Below are 12,582 nucleotides of genomic sequence, written 5' to 3' on the forward strand. Positions count from 1 at the left end.
TGTGGTTTTGAGCTTCAATGAGATTGATACAGATCGTTCAATCCATAAGTGTTGCAGAGAATTGAAGCCCTAGGTTAGAAATTCAATTGCTTTGCGTCGTTTGGTATTGACGAAAATTAGACTTCCTATGATTTTGGTGACTCTGAGATGGTGGGAGAAGGTCGTGAATTTGATATATGGAGACTAACTGGCTTTCATTTCCGCAGTCGTCATTGGGATGCTTCAATCGACGACGAAACTCGTTCGGTTCGATGGCTCTTCCACTGATTCTTAGCACTACTACTTCTTTGATAACTTTTATGCAAATGGTATGCAAACAATGATCATCCATTTTCACAAGCCTATGCGATATAAAAGAACAAATTGCTATTTGATTCAATTCTAGTGATTTCAGATTCACTCCCAAAGTTCCTTTCCATTGATGTCAATGCCTCAAAGCAAGCTGGATGGGTAAAATCAAATTCAATACTCCAAAAATATTTTCTAAAAAGTTTTCATTTTGAATTATAAACCCTAATTTCTATTCTGAATTTAGAGATTTTAGGGTTCTTGAAGTTGAGCTGTACACTGGGTCACATTATTTTGTCAGTTTCTAGCTGCTTTATATTGTTAGATTTCTTGTTATTTTAAAAAGTTTAGGATTTTTTTTTTTTTTAATTCTTTTTGTTTAAAATTACAAACTCTACTTTTTACTCTGGATTAGAGATTTTAGGGTTCTTGAGCTTGTGTTGTGCACTTGGTGTTTTTTTTTCGTCCCTCTTAGCCCCTCTCTCTCTATTGTGTCACTCTTCGAGTTTAGTGAGAAAAGAAGCGATGTGTTGGTTCCTCTGCCCTGGAAAATCAAAGTAAGAAAGCGAAGAAAAAGGCAGAGGAAGAAGCCCGAGGACAAAATCCCATCAACTTCAGGTGTGTGTATATATATATATAACCAAAATATACACAAACGTACAAATTTCATTCACTGTAACAATTATAGTCCAGTCTTGTTGTGCTAATTCATACGGTCATACCTATTCCTTTTTATCTTCTTTTATGGGTTCATTTTCTTCAATTTATATCTACCTTCAGATTTGCTTCTAATTGATCAGAGAATGTCATTTGCATAACTCTTTAGATATTATGCATTATTTTGTGATTTATTATAGAGAAAAATGATACGGGGAAAACGTTTTCATTTATAATTTTTTTTTTCTTTTTTGCTTGTATCAGTGATCCATGATTATGTCTTGACTGATTCTCTTATGGATTTCCTTTATTTTTTTGGTAAAGCATTCTTAATTTTTATTCCTTTTGGAGACAGTGTTGTTATGAATATATCTTTATAGGATCCCTATTTTACAAGCTCATTGATCAGCGAAGCTAATCTAATTATATAAATTAATAATGAGTGAAGATTCATGGATTATTATTATTATTATTATTTTATTTTATTTTAATTTTTTTTTGGTTTTCAAGGAATTTTAGTTTTGTTGGGTTTTTACTTTTAGGGTGCTGCTATTGCCATGGCAAAATTAGCTTTTGCTAAAGCAAGTGCATTGTAGGCAGTCCTAGAGGCTGCTCTTATCAATACCATTGGTTAATGAAGGTCATTTTTTTATTCAAAATTAATATCAACTATTATCAAGTGAAAGAGTCATAAGCAGTATCATTTTATTTTAGTTGCAAGGGATTATATTTATTTTAGTTGTTCTATGGGGTGTTCTAGTTCTAAACTACTGTTCTTGCCATTGCAGTATCGGCTTTTGTCAAAGAAAATGCTTATATGGACAGTTGTTACCATATGCTTTCACTGTTGTCCATCGCTTTGGCAAAAGCCAATATTGTTTTTTCAAAAAAGACACCATATTTTTAATTGAAGGGCATATTGTCTTAATAGTTTAGGCAATTTTTTTTATTAGATTTCATTTAGTTAGGAAATACTTGTGATTTGTAACTGTCTATAAGAAACTTGATGACAGAAGCAAGGCAATTTTTTTACATGTATTACTTAGTATCGTCAATGTTGATGGTCTTGTCTGGAAACATCCAAAGCTAATGTTGCTCTTGGATGTTTATTTTGTCCCTTATAATCCTCCAATTTGTGCTTTTTAACTGCAATTCACTTTTTAAAGTTTCAATCTTACTATGGTGCATTGGTTTGATTGCTTTAATTGATTGTCGATATTGTGCAGGGCATATAAAAACATATGGCAAGTCAGTTTAAGAGGAGGTGCCTAAGGATTCAGATAGTTCAGACTTTCTTTTTCTAATGAGACTGCTAGTTAACATGAGGAGTTTGATGAGGATTAGACTGAGATTGCTGATCCATCAGTCCAGCACAGGATGAAGCAGGGGTTCTTGCGTAATATAAAACCCAAAAAAAGGACTAACATGAACATATATAAAATTTTGTTACTTGTATATGTTTTCAATTAAGTGAGTTGAGAAATATTTCTCTTACATCTTTTGGCAGCAATTAAGTGAACTAGGAAATATTTCATTGCATCATTCAGGAAGAGAAGAGTATTAGAAAGAATTTTTAGGGTTGAATTACATAATTTACCAATTATAAGAATTTGAAGCTATTTTAGAAAGCGGACAATTAGCCTCCCCAATTTTATCTTGATAAAATCTAACCACAAGAATTAGCCCTTTTTGTTTTTTGGTCTTGAAGCAGTAGCATTCTAATAATTAATGGTATAATTAGTGTTTGACATTGCTGGTTGTTGGTTGATAATTGCTATTTCTGTAGAATATAATAAGTGTTAATCATCTCCATCATTACTTCTGTTACCAAGTATGACCATGATTAACTTTACTAAGTTGCGATTATGTCAGATCAGAGAAAAGATGATTAACCGTTTGTATATAAATTTTAGGATGACATGATTTCCTATATTTATTAGAGTATGAAGCAGCAATGCAGAATGAATGGGCAGGATATGGCTTGTTTAATAGTAGACTCTACCACCTGTTGCATATCCAGCAGGCTTGTATGAGTACATTTTTAATGTTTATTTTGACTGTGGAGTATATTGATCTTATGATATATATATATTATAGTTGGCATGTGGTTACTTATGTATTTTGTTTCTGTGTTTTGACTTGATATGGCTAATAGAACCTTCTTTGATTGATAAAAGCTTGTTCCTCCTAAGAAGAGAAATATCAAGATACTTCAAGATGTCAGTGGAATAGTAAAACCATCAAGGTACATTTATTTATGAATTTGTGGAGATTTCTTTTTAATATTCCATTTCAATACAAGAAGTAAAATACTTTCATATGTTGTCATGTTTATGATGCCAATTGCCTTCCCAAATTTACTTTTACATTTTCATGATTCTATTCTAGGAATATAAGTTATTGAATCGTTGGCTAAACTAGTATGCAACACCCAAATTCGTTTCTTTATTTTGACTTACAACGTTCTTTTTTCGGCATTCTTTCGACCCACTTTGGTTATTTGGTTCCTAAAAACATTTGGAAAAAGAAAAATAAAAAATTTCCAGCTAAGCAAACTGGTTTTGGTAATTTTGTTTGTAATGATGTGGTTACATGGTGCTGTAGACATAAAACATGCACCCTACATGGAAAGTACGGTGACTATTTATTGAAGATTGGATGCCACTTTTATACGCATTAATTGAAAACGATTGTCCTTCCTCATCGAGTGCCTTCAAATGAGGGTTGGTTTTGAGAATTTATGTGCTCTTGGAATGTGTATGTGTGCAAAGTGTTCATGCTTTTGTTTTGGAAAGTGTGTTGGTTTGTTTTAATGGTATGCTTGATTTGGATTGGATGATTGTTTGATATGGGTTAAAAGATGTGCTTGGAGTTAAATATTTTCAGAGAAGAGGAGAATGGATTTTGGACTTGAAAATGGTCGCTTTTCTTGGAAGGTAGTTTTCTAAGACTTGAAAAATACACACTTCAAATGAAGTGGTTTTAGTGTGACCAAAAACGTTACGAGAATTGTCACATTGTTTTGAAAAAAAGGTTTTGGTATCAAAAGCAAAGAAGGAAGCAGTTACCTGCAGTTGGAGGCGGTTACTTGTAGTTAGAAGGTCGTAGTCCATTCCACTTAGCAGTTCCAGAACGTGGCTAGAAGCCTTCAATTGGCATTGGACCACCAAACCCACTCCTCTAATGCTATAATTCATGGGAGATAATGTCTTTACACGTGTCAACATTATGAGAAGACTAAGGGAAATCTTCTCGCGAACCAAAGAGTATCTGGGCAACTACAATCACCAATCGAGCACTCAAACACACGGCCAACGAAGCTTACATAAGACCATGGTTTACTAGCTTCCTAGCGCACTACTACACCCCTACCTAGAAATGACAGGCGACGGAAGGGCTATTATTGGTGGCTGGGATGCCAAATCTCTCAATGACAAACACAAGCGACTTCGCTGCTTTGGATTAGGAAAACACACATAATGGTCTAAGCGGAATCAATTGTTGAGTTGTTCGCAATCCACACTGAAATTTCTCGAAATAAGTGAAAACACCACAAATTCATTAATTCTGCATCTTGCCTCCTAATTACATAAAAGAAACCACAAAATGAATCATTTTTTCTCACTAGTGAATCCAAGTTCTAATAAAGTAAAAAAAAAAAGGTCAAATGAATTCAAGCACAACAACACTAGCTGCTCTTATGAAGAGTTTAGTCAATACCAACTACAGTTGTTCGTAGAAATTCTCCAAAGACTCCCTATCAAACTCATCCATCTCTGCAAGTGTGTTCAGAAGGTTGGCATGATTTGATCTCCACTCCTCATTTTGCTTGAAGTTATGCCCAGAATTGTTCATCTTTGATGCCTCCTTTTGCCCTCTTCTACCAGTACAATGGTCGTGCAGTCCAATTAACATGCAAAGCACCCATTTTTGAATCTCGTGGATTTTCTCTAAACTTCCTTCCTTCTTCGAATCTATCATCGGCGTCGTCGTTCAAGCAACATGAACCATATCCAATTTGTTGCTTAACATCAAGCAATGGCTTAGTATTTATGCTCTGCAACCTCAACTTTCCAAAGGGTTTACTATGTTTGCAAACCCCTAACAATGCATTGGGTTGAGCTTCCTCCACCACCCACTTGCCAAGAAAGGGTTAGCATTGGATTTGTTTGCAAACCATCTTATTCTTTTGATAGTACAACCTGCACAACTAGCTTCAGAGTGGTACGAATCCACCGATTCGAAAAACCAAAAGACCCACAACCACGTTCGACCAATCTCAAATTAGATGTATTCTCTTCAGACACATGGAAATGGACAGAAATTATCTAATGTTGTGGTTTGCTATGGAATACTCCACTGGATGCACCTTCTTCGTGGCAAGATTTTCGCCTATGATCCATTCAACAACACTGATCAATTTTGTACTATAAGGCTGCCAAAGGACAGATTTCCCAAGGACTATCAACATCTCTTGGTTGAGTGCCAAGGACACCTCTGGTTCATTCGATATTATCAGCCCATTCTCAGCCTCATTCTCAGCATTTGGGACTACAATGTGCTTGAATTGTCCTTGGTGCACAATTTTGTTCTGGACAGGATACAATTGGGTTTCTGGATGCCTTGGCATCCAAGCTCCTGTCGTGTGACAATTCTACCTCTTCATCCCATTTATGGAGACATTATATATTTACCTATTGAACGTCGAGATATTCTTCTTAGTATTGTCGGATTTCTAGGAAATAAATTAGAAAATTCTATTTTTGAAAATAAAATCTGAAATTACTCTTTCAGATTTTATTAGTTTCCGTTTCCTGTTTTCTAGCCTAGAGATTTACTGATTTGATTTGCTGATTTTGTGGGCTTCTTGATTTGGTGGCCTTTCTCTACTATTTATCTTGTAATCGTCTCTCTTGAAAAATATGAAGACTGATTGTTTTTCTTAAAAAACCTTCATGGTATCAGAGCCTTGCGCTTTTTTTTTTCTATTTTCTGATGATGTCGTATAAGTCGGTGATGACCGGTGCCCAAAGAAATCCTACCATTTCTTCCGGTACTTCCGAAACCATTCCGCCCAATCCCACACCTGTATCTGCGGATTACTATTCCTAGAATTCAGCCCTTTATCTCATGGTTACAAAACTCAATGGGCACAACTATCTCGAGTGGGCGCAGTCCGTAAAATTGGCGATCGATGGCAGAGGCAAAATTGGGCATTTGACTCGCGAAATATCGAAACTTGCTGCTGGTGACCCTAATCTGAAAAAATAGCAGTCCAAAAATTCTCTTGTTTGCTTGGCTCATCAATTCCATGGAACCTGCCATTGGAAAACCTCACCTATTTCTTCCCACTGCTCAAGATGTCTGAGAGGCTGTTCGAGATTTTTATTCGGACCTGGAGAATTCTTCTCAAATATTTGAGTTGAAAACTCGACTCTGGATATCCAAGCAGAATGATCGCGATGTTACTACTTATTATAACGAATTGGTAACGTTATGGCAGGAACTTGATCAGTGTTATGATGATGTTTGGGAGAATTCGAACGACTATGCTCGCCATAAGAAGAGAGACGAAAACGATAGGGTTTATATGTTTTTAGCCGGTCTGAATCGGAGTTTGGACGAGGTCCGAGGCTGCATTCTCGGCAGAAAGCCATTGCCCTCTATTCGGGAAGTTTTTTCTGAAGTTAGACGTGAGGAGTCAAGGAGAAAAATCATGTAGCGCAATAACCGAGCTTGGTTTCAACCTGGAACCCGAGAACTTTGCTCGTGTCAAGAGGTGTTGATTCTGACAATGACGGGCGTAAGAAAACGTGGTGCGAGCATTGCAAAAAACCGTGGCATACGAAGGAGACGTGTTGGAAGCTTCATGGTGAACTAGTAAATTGGAAGCCAAAATCCAAACGTAACAGTCGCACCTACCAAGCTACTGCTGAAGAGACTCAGGAGCCTTCTACCAACTCGGATGCAGTCTCTTTTACCAAGGAGCAATTAGAGCACCTTTACAAATGGTTTCAATCTCCAAAACTGTCCTTAACTCTGTCTTGTTCTTTGGTACAGAAGGGTAACTCTCTTGCTACTGCGTTTTTTGGTGTTATTCCTAACCCTGTTCATTCTTGGATAATTGATTCAGGTGCAACTGATCTTATGACTGGTTGCTCCAAATTATTCTCATCCTATAGTCCGTGTGCAGGAAATAAAAAGGTCAAAATTGCAGATGGTTCACTTTTGGTAATTGCCGGGATAGGAACTATCAAACTCACTCCGTTGTTAACCCTCCATGATGTGCTCTACGCTCCCAATTTGTCTTGCAATTTGTTGTCCATCAGTAAAATTACCTCTGATCATCATTTGTAACAACTTACTCCACCACATGGTATGATATTGTCCGCTTTGGGCTTGAGCCCGCACGGTTTTGCTCTTGGGCTTTACCCCAAAAGGCTTCATACCAATTGGAGATGACACACTTACATATAAGCACTTCACATTTCCCTCTCCTAGGCGATATGGGACTGTGTACCTGTAGCTCACCAATGTGGTAGTCTGTCAGTGTCTCTAGCACCCACCCACGGCACACCCGCCCACAGGGTAATCACAATCCACCCCCCTTGGAGGCCCGACGTCCCCGTCGGTACACTTCCGGCTGGGTCAGGCTTTGATAGCATTTGTAATAACTTACTCCACCACATGGTATGATATTGTCCGCTTTAGGCCTGAGCCCGCACGGTTTTGCTCTTGGGCTTTACCCCAAAAGGCCTCATACCAATTAGAGATGACACACTTATATATAAGCACTTCATCTTTCCCTCTCCCAGGCGATGTGGGACTTGTGCACCCGAAGCTTGCCAGTGTGGTAGCCTGTCAGTGTCTCTCGCACCCGTCCACGGCACACCCGCCCACAAGATCATCACAATCCACCCCCCTTGGAGGCCCGACGTCCCCGTCGACACACTTCCAGCTGGGTCAGGCTCTGATACCATTTGTAACGACCCACTCCACTACATGGTATGATATTGTCCGCTTTGGGCCTGAGCCCGCACGGTTTTGCTCTTGAGCTTCACCCCAAAATGCCTCATACCAATTAAAGTGATACACTTACATATAAGCACTTCATCTTTCCCTTTCCCAGGCGATATGGGACTGTGCACCTGTAGCTCACCAATGTGGTAGCCTGTCAGTGTCTCTAGCACCCATCCACGGCACACCCGCCCACAGGGTCATCACAAATGTAACACCCCAGATATATATTGTATATATATATATATATATTTTTATTTTTGAATTCATGTTTTATCCATATAATATATATCTATGTGGAATTATGAGGGATATGAGGTTTATCGTATAATGGATTTTGAGAGATATAAGGCTATCAGTTCAGTTTGATTTTTTTTTTAAAAAGAGTCCTTATAGAACCCAACTACTAGATATATATCTAGACTTGGTGTATCGGCATTTACTACGCGCAATACTATTCTGTGAGTAACGAAGAGGCTAAAGCAGATTCCATTATCAGGCAAGTTAACTCTTGCCGTTGTTCTTTCAGGATATAACGCAACCTTTTTAGTTATTTATTATTGATTAATCATTGGATTAAATAAATTCATTCATTCATGGTAGGAATGGAAACCTTCATATTATGTAGTAGCGACATAACAGGAGTAGAGTTATGCACTTTTATATTTATCCATACGTCCATGTATGTTCTTCGTCTTAATTTATTGATATTGTTAATGGATTTGGCTAATGTGTATGGTTGTAGTAATAGGCGCAAACCATTGAAGCATATATAGGTATAACTCAACTTGAACTGTTACGGTTACAGGAGTAATTCTGGTATGTAATAACTAGTAAGTATGTAGTTTGTCATATATTTATTTCGTTGGGTTGATGTTGAGCCTATATAGATGAATCTGATTTAATGGTTACCTTCATACCCACACAAATTAGTGTGAATCTGCTCTTAAATTAATAATGGATTATTTGGGAGATTTATACTGATGTATTTAATTTTATTTATTTTTGTATTGAGGTAATACAAGGGGATTTTATATGATTAGTAAGTTTATAATCTAATCTAATGATCATAGATGGAGTTAAGGAACTAGAATGTTGGGTTTGTAGGAAAATGCTTAATTGACCATCCTTGGGTGTGAATTGATCCTGTAGTTGGTCATGTGTGCGTGTGTTCTTATTTTAGGGCATGTGAGTCGAGAATTAGACCTATATATGAAGCCAGTGGTGTTAGTACTGTTATAGTCAATTATGATTAGATTTAAACATTGACAATGGTCTGGTCAAGGATGTAGAATTACATTGCAGAAGTCTGAATTAAAGAAGTGGAAGTTCAGTGATGAAACTTGAAATGATACTAGTGACTAAAAGTGTTAAATCCTTAGTATTTGTGGTGTAATTATTTTGTACTTGTGACATAATGACTATGGAAGATTTGGATTGAGTGGATATTTGTAGACTGTTATGTGATTCTGGATGAGCACTTGGAGGTTGTTAATATTTAACTGTAGTTGTAAGATTACACATGTTTAACTATTATTGGAGATAAAATGACTATATAATATTTTGCTAAGGTATTAAATTACTTGACCGTTCAGATTCATATTATGTATAGTTGTATAAGAATCTACTCTGAACCTTAGTACTTGGAGTTATGTACGCACAGCTACGCTAGGATTATGGTTGTTTAATGGGAATGTTAGTATTTAGTAATTAGCTCTGAAGTGATTAAATTAGTCGGAGCGGTAGTTCGGGACTAACCTTTTAATGATTGGTCGAGATTATCGGATCAGTTAGGCATGGTCAAGGACCAGCCTTATGCGAGTGCACTATTTTGTGTTATGGCCATTGGTCTAATGAGCCCTTATTGTGTGGAAGTGATCAGGGATCAACCTAGCCACATGTGTGTAGTTGGTAGTCAGGGACTATGCAATTCACACCATTTAATTGGAGTGGAGCCAGGGGCTCATGTGAGTTATTGGCAATAAAATAGCCAACTAGTTGAGGGGAGCCAGGGGCTCATGTGAGGTAAGTGAAATTTAGTAAATTAATTAATGAGATAATTAATAGATTTATAGTGTGAATTCGAGATTCTGATTATCTTATGACATAATGGTATTGAGATATAATAATTATGAGGAAATAATTATTCGATGGGAATGAGATTATAGTAACATTGTTGTACTAAATGTGATAGTAGCTATAGTGACTATTAGATATTAATATTTATGTACTTCGGCAATATTAGTACCTAGTAGGTGATTTGATGAAGGTGATTAATATATTTTTTTATGGATTGCATTTAAGTATGGGAATACAGGGTATGGGTTGACTTGCTGAACGATGATAGTGTTTAGCAATTTCTTGCTGAGCTTGTGCACATGGATTTAGCTTGCAAAGGAGGCTTAATGAGAGATGGAGATTTTCCGGATTTTCCACATTTTGGTTTTATTATTGTTTCTTAGCAAACATTTTGTAATAAGATTCACTTAGTACGTTGGTGGATGTAATAAATCTCCTTTGGATTGTTAGATTTTTAAATAAAATGTTTTCTTACTGATTTAATCATGAATTTTGGTGGATGTATGATGTGAGTCGCGTACCAGATTTTAGTATAAGACAAAGGTTCTTGTGTTAGAATTTTTTAGGTCGTGACAGTTTGGTATCAGAACTTAGGTTTAAGAATCCTAGGGTGAAGGGAATGTTGTAAGAATGGAAATTAAGATATGAAATATGTTATGAAACGCGTAGATTATCTGCTTTCGTAGCATGCTCCATCTTAGGTTTGATTAATCATTAGGACTAATGATTATATCATTTTTCTTCATTAAATAGGATGTCAGGAGCTGGTAGAGGCCGAGGACGACCTGCTAGAGGCAGAGGTCAAGGAGGCGCCGATCAGGGTGGTGCAGGCCGCGGCATGGCTCAGATGGATGAGACACTTCAAATGCCGAATCCTAATGCGGAACAAGTTCCCATGACTACATGCATAAGGGCAGTGACGGAGCTAGGATTTCAAGTGAGGGGGGGCACACTGCCAAACAAAAAAAAAAAAAAACAATACGGAGTACACACACACACACACACACACACATATATATATTTATATATATAATAACTATAAAATTCAAAAAGACAAAGAAGAAGAAAATTATTAAAATATAAAAGGAAAGAAAAATGAAAGAACTTTAATAAGAAATAGTTAAAAAGTTTCAATTGAGGAAGGAAAATTTGACTTTTTCTACTAAGGAAATTTAAGGAATGTGAAGAGTAAAAGAAAAAATAAAGAACAAATAAGAATATAATTTTAGGAACTACAAATTTGAGAGGGGGGGGGGGGGGGGGCACTATATAATTTTTTTTATATATATGGAATTTTTTTTTTAAATTACCACATATATTATAGGTTGCTGACCAACTCAGGGGGGGCACGTGCCCCCCCCAGGCCTTCATTGGCTCCGTCCCTGCATAAGGGACATACGCAAATTAGGAGCTATTAAGTTCGTTAGAGCTGTTGATCCACTTGATGCCGAAAAATGGATCGACGACATGGAAAAGTATTTTAAGATGATGGACTGCACTGAAGTGCAGAAAAGGATGATAGCTGCATTTTTCTTGTCGGGTGAGGCGCGCCAGTGGTGGCAAACTGTGACTGGGACTACTGTAGACAAAGCCGCTATGACTTGGGAAGAATTTAAGACACGGTTCTATGAAAAACATTTTCTGCGGTCCGTGAGAGAAAAGAATGGAATTGAATTCATGGAATTAGACCAGAGCAACACAATGACGGTCCCCGTCGGTACACTTCCGGCTAGGTCAGGCTCTGATACCATTTGTAACGACCCACTCCACCACATGGTATGATATTGTCCGCTTTGGGCCTGAGCCCGCACGGTTTTGCTTGGGCTTCACCCCAAAAGGCCTCATACCGATTGGAGATGACACACTTACATATAAGCACTTCATCTTTCCTCTACCCAGGTGATGTGGGACTATGCACCCGTAGCTCGCCAATGTGGTAGCGTGACAGTGTCTCTCGCACCCGCCCACGACACACCCGCCCACAGGGTCATCACAATTCACCCCCCTTGGAGGCCCGACGTCCCCGTCGGCACACTTCCGGCTAGGTCAGGCTCTGATACTATTTGTAACGACCCACTCCACCACATGGTATGATATTGTCCGCTTTGGGCCTGAACCCGCACGGTTTTACTTTTGGGTTTTACTCCAAAAGGCCTCGTACTAATTGGATATGACACACTTACATATAAGCACTTCACCTTTCCTCTACCCAAGCGATGTGGGACTTGTGCACCCGTAGCTCACTAGTGTGGTAGCCTGACAGTGTTTCTTGCACCCGCCCACGGCACACCCGCCCACAAGGTCATCACAATCCACCCCCCTTGGAGGCCCGACGTCCTCATCGGCACACTTCCAGCTGGTTTTACTCTTCTTATTGTGAGTTTCAGGAATTGACCACGGGGAGGATGATTGGTAGTGCTAAGGAAAAAGATGGACTCTATTATTTTGACGATGGACCTGACTTAAGTAGACAATGTCAAAGTACTTGCTTAAATTCTACTTGCTTAAATTTTGTTTCTATTTCCAAAGATAATGATATTA

General features: G+C 37.9%; 1 protein-coding gene across 1 annotated transcript in view; it reads left to right on the forward strand.

The window, feature by feature from the left end:
* LOC132281264 (F-box protein At5g49610-like) overlaps positions 1-12,582 on the forward strand; it is a 33,616-nt gene that overhangs the window by 1,813 nt on the left and 19,221 nt on the right. Inside the window, exon 2 of the mRNA XM_059782982.1 lies at positions 2,172-3,190. The gene's annotated coding sequence lies outside the window, so the exon portion shown is untranslated. The remainder of the gene's footprint in view (positions 1-2,171; positions 3,191-12,582) is intronic.

The sequence above is a fragment of the Cornus florida genome, unplaced genomic scaffold, assembly GCF_030987335.1.
Source record: "Cornus florida cultivar Cherokee Brave unplaced genomic scaffold, ASM3098733v1 CherokeeBrave_3.0.0_Hap2_Chr11, whole genome shotgun sequence".
NCBI classification, from domain to species: domain Eukaryota; kingdom Viridiplantae; phylum Streptophyta; class Magnoliopsida; order Cornales; family Cornaceae; genus Cornus; species Cornus florida.